At 30.6% G+C, this 7,335-nt stretch overlaps 1 long non-coding RNA gene across 3 annotated transcripts; it reads left to right on the plus strand.

Moving 5' to 3' along the window:
- The first annotated feature begins 2,518 nt into the window (after positions 1 to 2,518).
- LOC130825457 (uncharacterized) lies at positions 2,519 to 5,110 on the plus strand. 3 transcript variants are annotated; one of them, XR_009046900.1, is made up of 2 exons: positions 2,519 to 4,300; positions 4,529 to 5,110. It is a non-coding gene; the product is annotated as an uncharacterized LOC130825457 (long non-coding RNA). The 3 variants fall into 3 exon arrangements; XR_009046899.1 differs by having other exon boundaries at positions 2,538 to 3,096; XR_009046898.1 differs by having other exon boundaries at positions 2,538 to 2,896.
- The last annotated feature ends 2,225 nt before the right edge of the window (positions 5,111 to 7,335 follow it).

Below are 7,335 nucleotides of genomic sequence, written 5' to 3' on the forward strand. Positions count from 1 at the left end.
TCGCTCACCAATGAAATTTTAGATCTTCAATTGCAATTTCTATCATCTTTAATATATTTAACCTTTTTGTTAAATTGCTTTTTGCTTTTGAATGTAAAATTTAAAGCAGCCTAACTCAATTCAAATTGAAATTTACATGGTCTCTAAAACCAACCAAATTAATGTTCGATTAGTAAGAAGTACAAGTTTTTGTATTCAAATCATCACCTAACATCTTTTTTAATGCATAAGGCGGCCTAACTTAACACTTTGTCCTATGAAATTCCGCTCACTTTCATCCTTTTTAGTTTGTTCTATCAAATTTGTCTCAATTTTATTTTCATGATAACTGAAAATTTTCTATTCCACAATATTTACTTTTATCTCATTCATTTAAGTTTTTCCATCAAGTAACTATGAAAATACATTTGGTTTAAAAAAGAAAGCAGCAACAAAATTCTTGTACGGCTTATGAAAGTTATGAGTAAACTGCAATACCAAATGCTTTTAAGTTTGGTTGAATTCAGATTCAAATTCAGATCATATATAAACAAATTATAAACTCTTTGATCTAAACATAATCGTTTAGTTTATTGGGTCGAAAATGTTGAACATTTAGAGCATGATATGGCAGTTCCCATATACTAGGTAATTAGTGTGACAAATAAGTATTATAACTTAGGTATAAAGTGCTTTTGAACAAACAAAGCAAGTACGAAAGGCAAAATAAAAACTGGTCTCAAACACGGCGCTGCTTGTTCGAGCAAGGGTGTGCTCATTTGATCACTCTATTGCACAGTTTTGAAACACAATGCTATTGAAAAGTATTTTGACATTTGTTCGTTCGAGCACTATACAGGCTTGTCCAACACATCAATACAGTCACGTCTGTTTGAGGAAATTTAATTATTATGTCAGTGTATGGAAGTTACGTAGGTTTAAAAATTTCTTCATAAATACTAATTGAAAAATTCAATTATATGATGGAAATGTTTGTTGGGATGAAACTATGCAAGCTATGCTCTATATAGAGGATGTTGCATGTAGGAAAATGTTTTTGATTTTTCTGTATCATTTTCTTATTCTTAGAATTCCTGTATTCTTGTCTTCCTCTCCAACATTTAAAAGAGACTTACAAACTCTTTGTTTAGTTTCTAATTTCATTAATTAATCTACATGAACTTATAATCATTTTCTTCTACATACTTTGTACTAAGTGTGATAGAGTAGTTATGTATCTCATTGTGTATTTTATTTCTTATTCACGAGTACAAGTGTGGGAGAATGATCACAATACAGCTACAATTAGTAGTAAGTTTTCGAGTGACATTCATTGTTGCAAACTAATCTTCAAATCATTCTACTACAATGTGTTCATATAACAAGGAATTTCATTGCGATACAATAGAGCAATACAAATTTGTAATTTGTAATTTGTGTTGTATATTTACATTATATTTCTAATAGAAAATTACAACCTTGAGCTGATCTGTAACAAATTGGTTCAATGTGATTTCAACTCACTTAACTCATTTAGAGTTTTTTTGTTCCAATTAAGATTTTTAACATTGACTACACCTTATATTTAGGACTTAATTTTAATCTTTTAGTTTATAAGTAATTTATTTAGTAGAAGTATTTACTATATAAAATAGAAAAATAATAAAGCATTCACTAGTGGAAAAAACCTCATTTGCTGCGGTTTTTTGGCCATTATTTGATGTGGTTTTGGCACCAAGCAATAGTGATAGCAGCAAATGGCCTATTTTAAATGCTGCGGTTTTAAACCGCAGCAAAAAAGGGCTTTATTTGCTGCGGTCAGCCCCCAAAACCGCAGCAAATATTTGAACACATGTTAATGCACTTTTTTTAAAGCCTTAATATTTCTAATTGAATATAATTTAAAAGTTAATATTAATAATCTTTGTATTGAAAGTTGAGATTACTTTGAAAACGATGCTATATTAGAGTTTAAACAACATATTTCTAACTCCAATATTACCAAGATCGAGTGTATGAAGTCTTGTGATGAACAAATTACACTTTCAAGGAAAATGATGTTTGTAAGAGAAAATAATGCAATAAAAATGATACAAAGATTTAACGAGGTTCACCCAATTAAGGCTACGTCCTCCGTTGTGTAGTATCTCGCTTATATTATCGAAAAGGAGTTCAAAGAACTCTCAAATGGAGAATTACAATAGAGAAGAGATTAGACTTGTGTTTAGGCTTAGGGATTTGTGGATTATTTTGATGGGCATATGAGACCTCTATCTATAGAGGTAATTATATTAATGAGTATTGCATACTTAATACAGGGGATTAACTCTATAATAAACAGCTCCAAAGAACACCAAGAGTCAAAAACCGAATCCAATTGTGACATTCGAAAATTTAAAATAAATAAAATCATTTTGGGCTTTAAACTAATTAGAAAATTACCATGAATCAAGTGAGTCAAGTAGGTAATAATAATAATAATAATAATAATAATAATAATAATAATGACATATAAGAAAAAAAAAAAAAAACTAAAACTAATACCCAAAAATCAGAAACCCATTTTTTCAATTCCCATTTATTTTTCGTCACCTTCACCGTCATTCTCCTTCTTCTTCCTTCTCATTCCTTCTCTTTCTTTCTCATGTAAACCGACCTTCCCTTATCTCTAAATCCTTCTCTTTTCCTTCTTCTTCTTTCGTATAATCAAGGTATCATCTCAACACGCCATTTTCAATTGAATTCCACCTCTTCTTCCATTCGATGTTCATTTAAAATTAGGGTGGAGAACGGTTCTTTTGGCTTCGAAATTTAGGGCAAAAACAAGCTTCAATCAACATCCGAGTTCACAAGAGACCACGTGTATTTCTCAATCTTCTTCTTCTTCCTCTGAATTTCGAAAGGCTGAGTGAAATCAGTGAGTTTTTTTCCCTTCGTGATTTCTAAGTAATTATCTAAATTTTTACATTCTTGATTATTTTGTGTGAATAATGGCTAATTGATTATCCTTGTTGCTCATTTCTGAAATTTGAACCACAAGAAGTAGCAATCGAAATCCTTCCCCTTGTCTTTGAAAATCCGATTTCCATCTCGTTTTTTTGGTAGCTGGAACAGAAGGTAGTTCTCTTGAGCCTTCTCTGTTTTCTTGATGAGTATACTTTTATTCATAAGCTTTCCATTGAATAATTTATTAATCATGTGTTAAAACCTAAATTTTAGTGAATCTTGAAATTTATATAATTAATTGGATGAGTTATGTTGATTGGGAGTATTAGCTGGATATGAGATATTGGATAATTATTGTTAGGAATTAGGAATTTATGGCAAATAATGATGATGATAAGGATGTCCTGATTTTGGTTGGGTTAATGAACTTCTCACGTAAATGTTAGCTGTTCATGGAGGTTTTGACAATGATGATGACAAGTAATTGAGTAAAGTGATGCTCTTAGATGATATATTAGATGTTTGTTGATTTGAGAACTTGTTATGGGTATTATGTTGATTGATAGATTTAGGTGAAGTTGAAATTAACCATTTTGATTATGGATACTCGTCAAGAGCTAATTGTTAGATGATTTAATATTTTTGATGGATTATTAAATTCTTTATGAGCAATAGCGATTGTGGGCTAGAATGTTTACTTCCAGTTTAATAAGATGTAAATGGTGAATTAAAGATCAAGTTTTACTATTATATGATGTTTAGAAATGCTAAACCAAGAGTTATGGGTAAGTATCGAATAATTTGATATTCTTGAAAGTATTATGTGATTCTTTGAGGATTTCTAACATTGAGTTTATATTGGTGTTGAATTGGAAATTTATGGGAAGTGTGTATTAGTTAGTTTTGTGATGATGAGAATCTAGGTATGGATTATGATTTTGGTAGTAGATTATTGAATGATATAGTTTGGTTAGTTCTGTATTCTTGGGTAAAATAGCTGAATCTTTCTCTTGGGTAGTTTGTTAATTTTGGTTTAGTGTCTTAGTTGAGTCTAAGATGAGTGTGGAAGTGGTTGAATTGAAGTACAAAGGGAATTGTGGAGATGTATGATCTTTATAAGAATATAAGCTAGTCTTAAACAAGAATTTGGGATTTGGAGTTGGCATTTGCGTAATCTTTGTAATTGGAAATATTAGAATAGTTGGTGGAGCTATGCGTTCTTAGGATGAGTAGTAATGAACTATATGAACCTAGCTGTAGTATCGTATGCGTTGTTGTGATGCTGTATTTGTTATGCTTCGGGAAGCGACATTATCGAAGAGCCCTTCTAATAATTGCGGGGTAGCAGACTTGGCCTCTTGAAGCGTTCTTTTTGGTGAGTAGTAACAGTCCCTTAAAGCTTCTAATTATTGACTAGCTTCACCCGAGAGCGACATAGCCTTAGAGCTATGGGGCACCTCTCAAACTAGACTCCCTGTGCGCACATAGATCTAGGAAATTGATGTTGCTTTTAATTCATTGTTTTGAATTGCTGTGTTTTAATGTTTTGGATTGTTACTTCTCACTCAGTTTAATCTGATCCTCTGTTGTTTCCATCCTTTAGTCTTATTACAGATCAGAACCGGTCGAGAACGATGGGTTAGCGGTGTTGAATAGCGTTCAAAGGATGTATATTGAGCTGATCACGTAGGAATTTGTAGATTTGTATTAGGATTTTGGATAAATGTATATTTGTTTTGGCTGTGCTGGTTATATCAGACTTGTAGAGAATTGTATGATTATCTTGTGTATTAGTTAGATGTTGGTTTTGGGATTTAGCTGAGTTAGTTACGTTGAAGAGCTTGTGATCCCTTTGCTTGAGTTTTGGAAGTATGATTTCAGTTTCTTGGAAAACGAACCTAGTGATGACCCTGTTTACCCAGTCAACGGTAAGTTGGGTTGTTACACCAATGCTCGATCAAGGCAATGCTTCATTACTTGAATGCCTCATTCAAGAATCTTCTCATTAACTATTATTCATCATCAAGGTTATTAGGATCGGGATTTTACCTAGGATCGAAATCGGTAGAATCGAATCGTAGGATCGTGTGATCCTAAAAATATGCATTAATGGCTTTGGATTACTTATTATCAATTATATTTGTTATCTTTTTAAGTTTTAAGGTGCAAGTAAAACCTTATTTGATTTCATCTCTTAAGTTTTTTTTAAGAGAATACTTTTAATAATCATTTTTAAACAGCAAATCAAGAAAAACTTGAATTTTATAAAAGCATTGATATAATTATTTTAAGTTTTTATTTACACGTAGTGAAATCTGTATTATATGAAAATATTTTACGATTGCAACTATCCATATAAAAAACGAATCGTTGGATCATGGGATCGTAGAATCGTGTTATGATCCTACCACCTAAATTCTTGAGCTAAGTAGGATCGCACGCTTCTACCACATTAAGATCCTACCTACGATTCAGATGTCGCCTATTTTCGGATCGTAAGATCGTAAAATCGTAGATCATAATCGGGATTCCGATAACTATGTTCATCATGTCAACTTAATATCCATGTTTACAACACCTATCAATACACTCATAACTTAATGCCTTGAATACACTCTTAAACACCACCATAAACTTTCCTCTTAATGTCCATACTCAATGCACACACTTTAACACACATTAATCCACCGATGGGATTCCATCTCTACGCACTCACTTAATGCATAAAATTGATTTGGTGCACTCAAGTCGCCAATTACACTAACACAATTAAATAAAATCTCACTTTACTATATTTGTTTTACAATTTAAGAAAATATAAATTAATTGTAAAAAAAATAAATACGACAATTAAATTGAGCCAGTATTGTACTATATGAGTAATGAGTAGTTTTTATGATAGCAAGCTACCTTTAACTGAAGTGCTTTAAGGGAACCATTGGCTCAAAATATCACAAATGCCTTTATGCCTTAATAGAAGAGTCCCACTGTCCTTCCCAGCTAAGCCTAACTAACAACAGCATACACAACTTTGCAACCTCACTTCATGGCCTTAAAATGATATGGACAGTATATAGTACACATGAAAAAGAAAATAAAAAAAAAATGATAGTTAAGACAATTGATAAAAAAATAAAATTAAAAATTTCCAATAGATAGTGGGGATGTTTGGAACCTAGCTATTGCTGTTGGTTGTTGGCTTGTTTGACCAGCTGAAACTGTTGGCCGTTTTTGTTGCTTTAAAGCTAGCTGCAAAATCCAACTGTTTATGGAGATATTTGGTAAATTTACGTATTAAATGTTGGTTGTTAATTAAAGAAAAAGTGGGTCAACAACAAAAAAAAAACCAACAAAAGAGCTAATTGAAGTAGCTTTTAACTTTTTTATTTTGACTTAAAAGCTAACTTTTTACCTGGGTTAAATGTCATTTACCAAATATTTTTTTTGGCTGTTTGACAAACCTACAAGCCAAAAGTCAATCAAAAGGCTAATGTAAAATCCATCTACCAAATACCTCTAATATAGATGACGCAATATGAAAAATAAATTTACAATACTCTCTCAAATCGTTTTTATTTGTCAACTTTACTTTTACACACGTTTTAAAAAAATTTTAAGTTTTAATATCACAAACTATTCATTGTAAGAAATAAAATGTATTTCATAATTCTATACATTAATTAAGACATCGAGTAATTGCTTTCAATTTATTTATGTATTTTATTGGTCTGCTAAATTTTTTCAATTTATGTATTTAATTGCTTTTGGTATATTTTTGTTTTTGAAAAATAAGTCTAATTTTAACATTAATTTTCATCTACATATTTTATCAAACTCTTGATATTGTTGACACATTAAGTTTTTTTCTGTTAAAGTATATAATATATTCTAAGGCCTCAACCATCAGCTTAACCATCAACTTAAGTTTTGTTAGAGTATATAACATATTCTGAGGTCTCAACCATCAACTTAAGCTTTTGGTTGAGGGCCCAGAAAATGTTATATACTCTAATAATAAATTGTATATTGTAGTATTTCACTTAAAAAATTTGTATGCATTGTATAATATTTTTTATTTAGTAGTTGATTGTGATAATTTAATTTACGTGGATTATTTTATAACAAATGACTAAAAATTTGATAAAATAAAAAAAAGAAAATTAATATTAATAATTCAACCTTTAACTCATCCACTGTGAATAAATCCTACCTTTGGATTACTTTATAATATAATTTAACCTTTGCCCTTAATTAGTTATCAACATACCTTATTAGTATGCTGATAACAAACTAAGGGCAAATGTTGGTTTATTAAAAAATAATTCAAAGTTAGGATCATTCACACCAGATGAGTAAAAAGTAAGATTATTAATGTCATTGGTTAGTATTCATACAATACACAATTATGAG

The sequence above is a fragment of the Amaranthus tricolor genome, chromosome 10 (assembly GCF_026212465.1).
Source record: "Amaranthus tricolor cultivar Red isolate AtriRed21 chromosome 10, ASM2621246v1, whole genome shotgun sequence".
NCBI lineage: Eukaryota > Viridiplantae > Streptophyta > Magnoliopsida > Caryophyllales > Amaranthaceae > Amaranthus > Amaranthus tricolor.